Raw genomic sequence first — 13,731 nt, 5'->3', positions numbered from 1 at the left:
AATTGCAGCGATAGTACCAAGAGTCACCATATACCCCTACCCAGTTTTCCCCATTGTTGATATCTTAGTTTTGTTAAAACTGAGAAATCATCATTGGTACATCACTATTCATTACAATTTTTTATTTAATTAAAATTGTTATTAATTAGACTTTATTCAGATTTCATCAGGTGTTCCATTAATGTCCTCTTTCTGTTCCAGGATCCTGTCCAGGTACACACCGCATTCGATGTTCACGTCTCCCTAGCCTCCTGCGGTCTGTGACAGCTTCTTGGCCTCTGCTTGTTTCCATCACCTTGATGGCCATCAGGAATACTGGTGAGGTGTCCAGTAGAATGTCCCCCAATCTGAGTCGGTCTGATGGTTTTCTCATGAGACTGGGGTTACGGGGTTTCAGAAAGAATATCGCAGAGGTGAAGTGTCCTTTTCATTACATGGTCATGTTTTTGTGATTATTTTGATTGTTCTGAGTATTACAAATTGGGCAGCTTTTTGCTCATTCATTTTAGAGCATGACTCTTCACGTTCCAAAGCTATTCAAGGGGAAACCCACTACCCAAGGCATTAGTAAGAAATTTTACCAGAGGTTTCATGGTAGAAGGTGGGGAAGGGTAAGGAGGAGAATGTTGCATGGCGTATGACAGAGCACAAGTTAATGGAAATCCTCACTGAGGGGCATCTGCATGGCTCAGTCAGTTAAGCATCTGCCTTCGGCTCAGATCATGATCTCAGGGTCCTGGGATGGAGCCCCATGTCAGGCTCCCTGCTCAGCGGAGAGTCTACGTCTCCCTCTCCCTCTGTGCTCTCTCTTGCTTTCTCTTAAGTAAATAAATAAAATCTTTTTAAAAAAAAGAAAGAAAGGAAGAAAGAAAGAAGGAAAGAATGAAAGAAAGGAAGAAAGAAGGAAAGAAAGGAAGAAAGAAAGAAAGAAGGAAAGAAAGAAAGAAAGGAAAAAAGGAAGAAAGAAAGAGAAAGAAGGAAAGAAAGAAAGGAAGGAAGAAAAAGAAAGAAAGGAAGAAGGAAAGGAAGGAAGGAAGGAAGGAAGGAAGGAAGAAAGAAAGAAAGAAAGAAAGAAAGAAAGAAAGAAAGAAAGAAAGAAAGAAAAAGAAAGAAAGAAACCCTCACTGCTATCCGTGTTCCCTCATATGCAGGAAGGTCAGCTCCTGCGGCCTCTACATGCCCAGGTGGCCTCTGGAGCCTGCCAACTCCAATCTGCACCCCAGATCCCCCCAACTCTCTTCTTATGCATCTGTACACCCATCATCTGGCTCAGCAAAGGCCATTCTGAAGACCCATTTGCACAAAAGTCACCTAGGGATAATAAATAAATCATTTTTTCAATCACCATTATCTCTTTTACATAAAGAAAGTTTATTAAAATCTTTTCTACGCACAATCTAGTAGGCAAAAAATGACTTAAAAAAAAAAAAAAAAGTCCACCCATGCCAGATGAACTGGAAAGTGGAGGCAAATTGTCCTGGCCCTGGTATCTGGGGGGCAGGAGGGGGGGAGTAGGAATTTATTTTGCCTAAAGGTTCAATATTGCCTTTCTTCACAGTCACATTCACAGGCAATCCCACATTCACCCGTGTACTCTGCTGCAGCTGTTTGCCACCCAGTCCCCCTCTCTGTGTCCCAGACAGTCTATGGGCAGGACTACCCCTAAATTCCTGGAGAAGTGGAAACGAGTCTAGAGATCAGGAGGACAGGCCATTCAGTCATTCATTCCATCACTCGACAAAAAAATCATTCCTTGCGCTTAGTTGAGAAATCGGGTAGTCCCTGCCCTTAATGCAGCTTTTATTTCTTTATGTTTTAAGTCAACAGATGTTTTCTAAGCTCCTACAAAATGTCTGGGACTGGACTAGACCCTCGAAACAGTAATAAATAAAACAGACACAGTCCCAACCTTCTTAGAATCTATAGTCTAAGGAGATATCAAATAAACATAAAGCTAAGCTCATTTCAAGCTATGACAAGAATCATCATGACAGCGTCAAGGAAGGATGCAACGAGACCTACTGGATGTGTGTGTGTGTGTGTGTGTGTGTGTGTGTGTGTGTGAGAGAGAGAGAGAGAGAGAGAGAGAGAGAGAGAGAGATGTGTAGGGCGTGGGGAGCAGCAGATTTACTTTTTGACAGTAGAGGTCAGCGTCTCTGGAGGAGTAACATTTATAGGGGACCTGAAGGATGAGTAAATTAGTTAAGCTGAGGATGAAAAACAGTTTGGGCTGAAAGGAGGGGCTGAAAGGAATGTTCTAGAAACTGCAGAGGACAGTATGTTTGGAGCATAGAGACCCTTAATGACCTCAGCAATCATGCAGGGCCCGGTTAAGACCATGTTCAAGGTTGTGAATGTTGTCCTTCCTGTAGGGTACATGGCAAGTGCTCAGGAGGGCAAGAATGAAGTACCTCCTTCAGGTCTTGGAAGAGCCCTGTGTGAACTCTGGGCACATGCTAACTGACCTGGCTACCTCCCTTACCGACCACCCTGCTCCTTCTATACCCACACCCATATCTCAGGAAAGACAGCAAGGCAGCAAACCCGAAGATCAGCTCCCTGACACCACGTGCCATTCCTAACCAGGGTCTGATACAGATAAAGGCCGAAGTTTCCCTCTCAGAAGAAGGAAAGAGCTACCTCTGTAGACTGGGCACCATACCAGTCCCCTGAGCATGGCTGCCTCTGAATTCAAGGATAACAAATTACACTGGTTCTTGCAAAGACTTGTGTCTATGCCCCGTCATCCCTCCTCAAGCCATAACTCTGCTAAGTGGTTCAATAGCCTCAGTTTTCCAATGATAATCTGGGCTCGTGTTTTGTAAATAGTATAACAAGGTCCATATTTTTGTCGACAGCTTGGTTCACAACCAGGCAAAGCCACAAAAAAATAATAATAGTGTAACAACAAAAGCACTAGTTATGAAAACAGTGGTGCTCAGCATTTTGTACCAAATGAGCTGCTGCCAATACGTAATCCCCCCACCAGCATCTGTCAAAACCAGGGCCTAAATTTAATATCTGTCAATCAGTTATGGGTTACTGGGGGTCTACTGGGTGCAGCATGTGTGTGAGAAACAAAAGGAGCAGAAACGTTTATGGTGGGGGAAGGAGAGGTGGCCCAAGGCTCAGATCCTACAAGGCTTATGCAACAGGAACACTCCAGAGTGGAAAGGATAATCCAACCAAACTTTAGGATAATAAGAGCCTCGCCCAGGGAGCAAGAAGACCTGTGGGTTCTAGCACTAAGTTTGTCATTAACTATCTTTGTTGACCCTGGGCAAGTCAATTTCCTTCTCTGAGCCACCATCTCCACATTAATATAATGGTGTGGGGAGGGGGGGAGTCTGAAGAATGTTTATATCAATCTCTAAGGTCCCTTATAATTTGAATTTTCTATGATTCCATGATGCTAGACCTCCATTGTCTAATACAGTAGCCGCTAGGCACATGTGGCCATTTGAATGAAATCCAATTAAATGAAAATTCTGGTTTCTCAGTTGCACTAGTCACATTTCAAATGTTCAACAGCCCGATGCAGGTGACGGCTAGTGCAGAAAGAGAACGTTTCCATCACTACAGAAAGCTTTATTGGACGGCACTGTTCTAGACCTTTTTCTTTAAAAGAGACTCTTGAGGAGTCTAACGCGAACACTATTCATGTTCCTAGTGATTGATTTTATTGTAAAATTAACTATTGCTACCACAAATACTACTAAGAGTTGACATTTATTGAGCACTCCTATTGCTAGAATTGTGCTATGGGCTATTTTGATTTAATCCACACAACCCTTAGAGGTAGGGACTGTTATTTTCCCTATTTATAAATAAGGAAAACAAGATTCAGAATGACTACGTAAGGGGTTCAGAGCCACATCCTAGAAGTGGCAGGGGCAGGACTTGAGCCCACTGACTGTCATAATCTAGAACCTCCGATGTTTTTACCCTGGCCCAAAGCTTGCTCTCTCCTCTCACTGTCTTACGACCAAGCCTCTTGGACTCCTCACAGTCTCTCCTGGGATGGACACTGGGCCTTTGCACATGCTGTGTGTAGGATCCCCTTCCTCTCCTTTTCTCCTTTGCTTGGCAACTTCTTATTTATGCTTTAAAAACTAACTCAGATATCACTTGTCCATCAGGCAAAATAGTTGCCCTGTCTGCTTTGGGTTTCCACTATACTCCATTCATGCCTCAAACACAGAGCCCACGAGGTTCTGTTAGGACATCTGTTTGCAAGTCTGGTCTCCTACCAGACTGTCAGTGCATTCAAGATTAAGTCTGTGCCCCAATCATTTTTGTATATCCTCAGTTCAAAAAAGGTGCTGAGTCAATGTTTTCTGGACAAAAATACTAAATATCTTTCTAAGATGAGAAGAGTCACCACCTTTTCCAACTACTCCAGCTGATCTAGATGCTTTCCATTTTCCCTGGAACTTGCAGTTTAGATGCATTCATTTAGATGCAAGCAGAGGGTTCTGGGACCTTCAGGCAGGGAGCAAAGTTAAATACATATCCACATATATAAATGATCATTATTTTGGAGACAAATCTCTCTGCAAGCAGGCTGTCATTTTTAGACAAGGAGATGCTGCCATTCCTACCAAAGCTGGTGAGGTCCTATCCACATGTCCACCAGGCACCAGGCCTGGGCAGTGTTCTGGACTAACTGCCTACATCTGCTCAGACACACCGCACGCCTGGCAGGGTGCAGCCGGGCTGCTGTCTTGCTTCAACCCCTCCCCAAAGCAACAGGACCGCACCTGCTTTATGAAGGATGTTAAAGTTATTCACAAGGGCCTTGGTGCACAGTTACAAAGAGACCTGGTAACCCCACACATTCTCGGCAGGAACAGAACAGCCCTACCCCACTCCCTGCCCTGCGGCTCCCCGCCACCCCCCCCACCCCCCCGCCGCGGGACAGAAAGCAGGAGAACAAAAAGTTATCCCTGCCTGCCCTCCCTTCCTCTAAAGTCATATAGGCACCTGCATTTAGAGTTCCCTTTTTGCTTCTGCATTTTAAAAAGAGCTGAGTTAGGTCCAAATCTTCAAAACAAAACAAAACCCCTAATCAATTAACCGGACAAACAAAAACAAAATCAGAGCTATCGACAGAACAACGAGTAGGAAGAGAAATGTTATTTATTGAAGACCTCCTGTGTAGCGGCATTGTTTTGGGTGAATTAATCTCTTGTGATCCAACAATGCTGAAAGGTATATCGAATGATCACATTTTACAGATGGAGATACTGAAGCCCAGAATACAGGCGCTGGGCTGTATAATTAATTAAATAAATAATTAAAATAATTATAATTATTAATTATAAGAATAATTAAAATAATTTAAAAAGAGCCAGGGCTTCATGGCAGAGAGAGCTGGGTTCAAATTTGAGTGCCACTAGCTCTTTGGTTTTGAACAAATTGTTGGATCTTCTTGAGTCTCTGTTTTCTCATTTGGAAATAGAGACCAGTAGTACCAACCTTCCAGGGCTGCCATAGAGCTGGGCAAGAAAATGTCCATAAAGTGCCTAACACGGTATCTGGCACCTTATTAGATTTAATGTAAGTTCCCCCTTCCCTTGTCTGCTACATGGCTGAACAGGAGTTCAAAAGCAGGGTCACGGGCAAACCCCAAACCCCAAGTTCTTTGCAGACCTGGAATGAGAACTTGACTGAGGTGCTCCTCTACCACTAGCTGAACTTGAGGGGTTCTGGCAAACGTTCTCCCCATTATTTGATATATCTATGCCCAGTTTAAGGTCTTTTAGAAATCAAAATCAAAATACATAAGTCATGCATCTCCCAGTGCATTTTAATGTACCTTCAGCACACCCTGCTCATAAAAATGTCTCTACCAGCCACTTACTGTCATAAAACTACTTAGGAAGAAGGTGTAACGTTGGCAAAAGATAATAGAATAATCACTGGGTTTCGGCTTCTCTGGAATTTGCAAAAAGCCAGTAAGACATAGGGAGCAACAACAGCCTTTCTTGTCCTAAATCTCTCTTGTAGTCCCCCTGCTTTGAAGTAGGCTATGTATTCTTCTGGAAAGAAAAACAAAATATTTTTGTAAAAAGTTGTAGGCTGCATTTAGGACTGGGGAGGGTTTCAGTCTCAGTAGTTTTCTCGCTGGCTGGAGATATCTTTGTTCTTCACTTGGTATGCTGAAGATTCTGCACTTTTAGAAAAATTCTTCAAATCTAGACTCCAGGGAGTGCACTGTTGATCCCCTCATGGAATTTCTTCTGCAGACAGCTTCCTCTCCAATGCATGGGTCTCTGCAAATGTGGTCTCACATTTGCACATATGTTGTCACGTGACAACGCAGTTCCCAGCCTGTGCACCCCTCCCCTACGCTTGATGTCCTCAGAGCACTGTAAAAACAGCTGTAGTACAATGAGAAGGTGCGAAGTTGGAGTCGCGAGATCGGCACTGAGTTCCGGCTCTGTGCCTTTTACTGGGACTTTGGACACGTTGCCTCACTTCTTTGAGTCTCGATTTTTCTCATCTGCATAATGGGGGTATGAGCCAACTGAGAGCTTGTGAGGTTTGAGTGTCATTTTGCCCCAGAAAGCTCTGCGGAAACCATAGGGACTATTCGAATGTGTTTATCAGAAGTTAAGGAGCAAGAGCCTGAAGACCTATATGCTTAGAGTCGTATTTTCCATTTTTAAATTGAAATTCATACTTGCCACTAGTCTGATTAATTTTGGATCAGGTATCTGGGAAGCTTAGAGTTTAAAGACTTTAACTAAATTAGTGGTTTCCAAAATACTAAGCTGTGCATTAAAGCATGGCTTTTATGGCATTCTACAAAACAAACTGCAATGGAAAGAGTACAAAGCCAGGAAATCAGAATACCCATGACTTACTCCCAGGGCTCTCAGTGACCCACCACTTCCGTGACATGTCTCTGAACCATTCTTCCCTGACCCACCATGATTTCCTTATCTGTAACTAGAAAGGACAATCTCTGCCTTTCTGGGTGATCAGAGGGTGACATGGATGCATACAAGAGCAATCTGGACATTGGAAGCCACAGCTCACGTAAACTTGAGGCAGCACTACTGTTAGGCTTATGCCATCCTCTAGCACCAGACCATCCTGAGGAGTCCTAAGGATCTTCAAAGAAAGAGTAAATCATTTAAGTGTAAAATGAATCGCAGGATGAATGTCAGATGTTCTTAACCTTATTAGGGACCCAGAGTTCAAGTAGTGGATGCAGTCTATGGATCTTCTCCCAAGGGAAAAAGACAAAAATACAAGCATGCAATGTTGGGTACAACTTTAGGTGTTTCGTGGACTTCCTGGTGCTCATTTATAGATCATCTAGGCTTTGGTGGACCTCAGGTTAAGAGTCTGTTGCAGATCATAAAGAGCAGATCTCAAAGGTCATCTCATTTAAGAATTTTATTTAACAGATGACACATGGACGCATGGAGCTTATCAGGGGCCTGGCCACAGATGTTAAATATAGTTTTAAAAACGTTGTTCTTCCATTTTTAAAAACTGACAACCCAGATTATATAGACAAAGCTCAGTTATTTGGAATATTTTATTTACCCAAATATTTAATTTGTCATCCCTGTTAAATCAAGACAAGCTTATGCATATCTCATCCATTTTCCATACCATAAATTGAATTTATACCTTGAAAGAATGCTGTGTCGTAAGGAAGGATAGATTGAATTAATCCAATGTCCCATTTAAAGCCAAACTGCTAAAGCTTTTAGAAGGATACTTTATCCACCAGCGTTTAAACCTAAATTCTTAGATGAATTTTGATCTAACTATTAATCAGGCTTCCTGAATTTACATAGCACCTAGCTAATTGCCCATGTTTTGCCTGACTCCTCACCAAAAAGAAAAATCAAGTGTTGCTTAAGTCTGATGCTAAAAAAGCATATTCTTATAAAAATAAAACCAAGAAAATGTGTGAACAATATAATTTTCACATTAAGGAGTCCAGGTGATGAGAGCTAATACTTCCCTTGCAGATGGGGATTTGGTGCCTGTTGCTCGTTCACTGTCATCACAACCAATAAAATTTCTCTCTTGTGGTGCAGTGGGGTTGGTTGTTTTCTGAATGCGATGCTAGAATATACCATACACGTCACAAGTGAAAAGCAAATGAGCTGGTTTAGAACACTGAGTTTACAGCAAAGTCTGATCTACACATTGCTCACTGTGTAGTTTCAAAACAGCAGCTTTTTTTTTTTTTTTTTTGGTCAGGCATTATGAGTCAAACACAGGTCAAATTTGGGTTGTTAAAAACCTTATAGTGTGGGGGCGCCTGGGTGGCTCAGTCGTTAAGCGTCTGCCTTCAGCTCAGGTCATGATCCCAGAGTCCTGGGATCGAGCCCCGCATCCGGCTCCCTGCTCCGCGGGAAGCCTGCTTCTCCCTCTACCACTCCCCCTGCTTGTGTTCCCTCTCTCGCTGTGTCTCTCTCTGTCAAATAAATAAAATATTAAAAAAATAAATAAATAAAGCCAGCAGGCACCATCTCTTAAAAAAAACAAACAAAACACAAAAAACCTTATAGTGTGTAAAAGACAACCTACTGAAAGGGAGAAGGTATTTGCAAATGACATATCTGATAAAGGGTTAGTATCCAAAATATAGAGAGAACATATACAACTTAACACCAAAAAGTAGTTTTTAATTAAAAATGGGCAGAAGACATGAACAGACATTTCTCACAAGAAGATATACACATGGGCAACAGACACATGAAAAGATGCTCAACATCACTCATCCTCAGGGAAATGCAAATCAAAACCACAATGAGATATCACATCTGTCAGAATGGCTAAAATCAAAAACATAAGAAACAAGTGTTGGCGAGGATGTGGAGAAAAAGGAACCCTCGTGCACTGTTGATGGGAATGCAAACTGGTGCAGCCACTGTGGAAAACATGATTTTCAAAAACTTACGAAAACTTCAAAAAGTTACAAATAGAACTACCATATGATCCAGTCGGTTATACCCAAAGTATACCGTATGGGTTATTTACCCGAAGAAAATGAAAACACTAATTCAAAAAGTTATATGCAGCAGTTTATTGCGGCAGTATTTACCACAGCCAAATTATGGAAGCAGCCCAAGTGTCCATCGACAGATGAATGGACAAAGAAGGTGTGGTGTATGAATACAATGGAATATTACTCGGCCATAAAAAGAATGAAATCCTGACATTTGCAGCCACATGGATGATCTAGAGGGTATAACGTTAAGTGAAAGAAGCCAGTCAGAGAAAGACAAATACCATATGGTTTCACTCAAATGTGCAATTTAAGAAACAAAACAAACAGAAAGAGACAAACCAAGAAATAGACTCTTAACTATAGAGAACAGATGGTCACCAGAAAGGAGGTGGGTGGGGGGATGGGGGAAATAGGTGAAGGGAATGAAGAGTACACTTATAGTGATGAGCCCTGAGTAATGTGTAGAATTGTTGAATCACTATATTGTACACCTGAAACTAATATATCACTGTGTGTTAACTATACCAGGATTTTAAAAAATTGGAAGGAAAAAAAAAAAACCTTTGCAGTAAGCAAAGAACATAGGTGCCCTTTCAAATCCAAGCCGCTACCGTTGATAGTCTGACCAGACTAGGCACAGCTGAAGAAAGAAGAGAAATGAGGTCACTCTGGCTAGCACTGACCTGGTGAAGTCCTACCTGGCACATGTCAGTGGGGACTGTGTCTCTAGTTCAAGTTTTCTGGGCCTTTCTAGAAACCCAACCACAATGAAGTCAAAGAGAAACTGGGCCTTTTCCCTAGAACTCCTGTGTCTTCACGCCCCATCTCAGAAGGCTTTTAATTTTCCTGGAGTAGCTCCTGCAAAAATAGTGAATGATCTCTTCCCACCAATTCTGAGAAGCATTTGTTGTGGGGATTGAGCCTTAGAGCTTTGGAGGTTCCATTCCGGATCTGCTCCGAGTTCCTGCCTCGAGTGCCCTGTCTCAAGCAGCTGCCAGGCCGAGGTTGGAGAGGAGGTGGTGGGGTGGCCGGGCCAGTCACGATAGAATGGGTAGCCTCCACAGTGGCCAGCTTGACTTGGCAAGGGAGACAAGCTGTTTCGCCACACCTGACCCACTTTCCTTCCTCTTCCTGTCAGGCCCTTGGGGGTTCAAGCCCCAGCCGGCTCATCGGCTTTCCTCGGTCAGATGTCTCTGGAGAGGCCAGGATGTTCTCAGATGTCGGTGGTGGGGATCGTTTTTCAGACTTTAATGTTTCTTGTCACTCCTTTCATTCTGGAAGAATTATCATAAAGAACGATCTTCCATGGAAAAGTTTGGTCATCCCAAGCATGTGCCCCAAACCAGATATATGAGCTGGTTGACTTGCTCAACCCTTATATAACCTCAGATTTCCTGATTAACTCCTTTAATCTTAATTGTTTTAGAAAAAAATTCAAAGCTTCTAAAGCTCTTTACTCCTCGTCTCCTGGGCACCGATGTTGGGTCCCAGGCTGTTTTACCACATTGCTTTGGCAAAACAATGGCTCTCCCCGGGATTTTAAAAATATAATGAGGCTGTTCTCTTGCTTTGTAACTTTTTATCTCAGCATGAACTCAGTTCTCATCAAGGAGCTTTGTTTATAGCCTTAAATTTTTTCTATTCCTTTGAGAATAACCCAAATCAATAACGACTTTAGATAGCACACCTCTCACTTTTCTTAGAATATTTCTCTTGCCTATGTAAGCAAAACTGAGTAATTAAATCTTCTATAAGAGAAATTGTGTTTTTTCCAGGGAAAAGAATTTCAAATGTTGATTTTCACTCTGACTTGTAAGGAAAGCTATAATTCCAAAACAAATGACTAGGTAGCTATAGAACCAAATGAATGTCCATGTCCTACGTAATTAATATCCTAGTTACTTGAAGAATAAAACAGATAAAAATAAATTTAGGCTTGCTCGTCTTCTACCAAATTAAAGAGTAAAGTGAAGAATTAATATCCTAGTTACTAATCAGAAGATGTGGATGTATATGATTATAGCTAATTAAATATATAGAATATTCAGCTTTTTATGGGGAGGAAGAGTTGAACTTCAGATATTATAGAAAATGTATGAATCCCTTGAATATTAATTTTCCCTGAAAAAAAATTCTTCCTCGTGTGACCTGGTCTCCTCCTTTTAAAATTCTTCTAATTACTTTGGTAAGGAAGGATGCAGGTAAGAAAGGAGGGAAACACACATCCTACCCACAAATATACATATGTTACACACACACACACATGCACACACACCTCACACTGGCAGACAATAGTCCAATGTTCTAGAATGTCACGATTTCTGAAGTTTCCCATGAAAGATTCCTGTGACCTCCCATGTCCCACATCCAATAACACATTACACAGAAAGGGGAAAAGGGGCTTTTTTTTTTTTAAGGGAGCGGATCATGCTTTCCCTGCACATAGAGGAAAGGCATCATATCTATAGGCAATGAGCTACACCAAAAAAGAGCAGAGGCTATTTTTTATCCTGTGTAACTTTTTGCTCTTACTATTCTCTTCCTGACTCTACCTCAGGCAAAAGGTTGAAAACAATACAGTGTTAACCACAGCAGAGAAGAAGTGAAACAATGCCCTCAAATTTGCCCCATGCCTCCCAAAAGCACACATGCTACAAGTCATGCCAGTTATCAGAACGTTCCGGAAGCATCCAGAGGACTCAAAGTTATTCTGGCTACATAAGCAGAACTGCTTTTGTTTAGCGCAACCCATTCTGTATTCTAAGGAGAGCCATTAACAATCTCATTAATTTACACCATTGGTTTTCAATGAGGCTGATAAGTTTAGAAATATGTGAAGGCATTTCCTTCCCTCCCTTCTTTTTTTCCCTATTTTTCTTCTATGTTGCTTGTCACAATGTCTGTAGGGTAATACCCTTACTTAGTGTTCAGGGACCAGGGACGCTGTCTCTGCATCCTATGTCCCCTCCAAATGCCACAGCACTCTGGTTGAGAAATGCCTGATTTAAACGGTCTCAACCAGCCTTCTATCACCAAGAGCAATAAATAAATTAAAAAGTAAACAAGTAAAACCAAAAAATACTTGACGTGATTGCAGCTGCTATCTTGAATAAAAGTCACTTATAACTGATTAAACTATTAACTGCTTCTTTTACCAGTGGGGGTGGGTCTTTCATGAACATGGCTTAGATCTGAGAATAATACAGCTGGCTTGGGGTGAATCGGGCCCTCGCAAAAAGATATAATGAAGCCCCAACCCCCAGGTACCTGTGAATGTGACCTTAGTTGGAAATCTGGTCTTGGCAGATATAATCAAATTAAGATGAGGCCATACTGAATTAGGGTGGGCCCTAATCCAGTATGACTGGATGGCTGGTGTCCTTGTAGGAAGGGAATCTTGACTCGGACAGACTCGGAGGGAAGAAGGTCCTGTGAAGATGGAGGCAGCGATTGACGTTAATGCTTCCACAGGCCGAGGAATGCCTGGGGCTACCAGGAACTGGAAGAAGCAAGGAAGGGCCCTCCCCTCAAGGGAGGCTTTGGAGGGAACAGGGCCCTGCTGAAACCTTGACTTCAGACTTCCAGATTCCAGAACAGCGAGAGGATAAATTTCTGTTGTTTTAAGCCATCCAAGTTTGTGGTAATTTGTTATGACAGCCCTAGGAAACTAAGACAATAGCTAATCTATATTTATCCCAAGCTTGGCAGTGTGGCACAGTCCAAGGGAGCGAGCAGTCTGCAGCATAATGGGGGAGTGGTGTTTGGGGACAGGACGCTCGCTGGCATCCCCTGCTGGGTAACCGAGAACACAGGGACCAGATCGCCCTCCTACCCAGGAGGGCACACTTTCTTTTGAATTCCTCTACCTATGCATCCTTTAAAGGACAATCTTTACTGGATTTCCTTGTCTAGAGTGAAATTTTATTTCATAAATATGTGCAGCTAAGGGGGGCTGCCCAAAGACAGCAGGCTTGTTTGGAAAGCGATTATAATTCCTTTCCAAACGTCGCGAGCTGCTGTGGGATCCGTGAAGCAGGCGAACCCTTTCTGTGCTTCCCCCGGGGCCTTCGATGTCCAGTACATTCGTGGTGTCTCTCCCCGGGCAACTCCTTACCCATGTGGTGTCCCAGCTCCCAGGCCACTTCACACTCTCAGCAGGTTTTTGTCCGATAGGCCACCCCCTCGAGGCTCTACGCCCTTCTACCTGCCAATCCATAAATCACTTTCAGCTACTCTAAGATAATGTGTTACTTCTCTCAGAGATCATGGAGCCTTCCAGCATCACTCTCAAGTGTTGGCGCGCTGGGAAACAATGTGGAAGGGGCTTTGGAGTCTTTGAAGTCAGGGGACACCTATTCCTTTATACATGAGATTTGTAATCTAAGTTCAGCCACGAATGAGCTGTGAGACCTTGCGGTCTACATGTTTGAGCTTCAGCTTCCTCAGGTCAATTCAGTAAGTACTGAGCACCTACTGTGTACACACTCATACACGGGCAGGAGGGATACGAAACTAAGACTAAGATCCCTGCTCTCCAAAGGCCAGAAGTCTAAAGGGGTAACATATGCAAACAAATGGAGGGGAAATTTGAACTTGCAGGCCATAGAGAATTTTGGTTGGCAGACAGTGGAGTATGGCATTCTAGAATGAGGAACTGGCAGGGGCAAAGGCCTGAAGGTATGTGGCAGGTGCTCCCATCCTGGGGAAGACTTCCCAAACAAGCATGATCTTTTTGCTTCTCTAGCCTC

The 13,731-nt window shown here is 42.7% G+C and overlaps 1 protein-coding gene across 1 annotated transcript in view; it reads right to left on the bottom strand.

The window, feature by feature from the left end:
* PARM1 (prostate androgen-regulated mucin-like protein 1) overlaps nt 1-13,731 on the bottom strand; it is a 113,279-nt gene that overhangs the window by 77,256 nt on the left and 22,292 nt on the right. The gene's annotated exons all lie outside the window — the stretch shown is intronic.

This window comes from Halichoerus grypus, chromosome 3, assembly GCF_964656455.1.
Source record: "Halichoerus grypus chromosome 3, mHalGry1.hap1.1, whole genome shotgun sequence".
NCBI classification, from domain to species: Eukaryota; Metazoa; Chordata; class Mammalia; order Carnivora; family Phocidae; genus Halichoerus; species Halichoerus grypus.
This window is presented reverse-complemented; position numbering and strand designations above follow the sequence as displayed.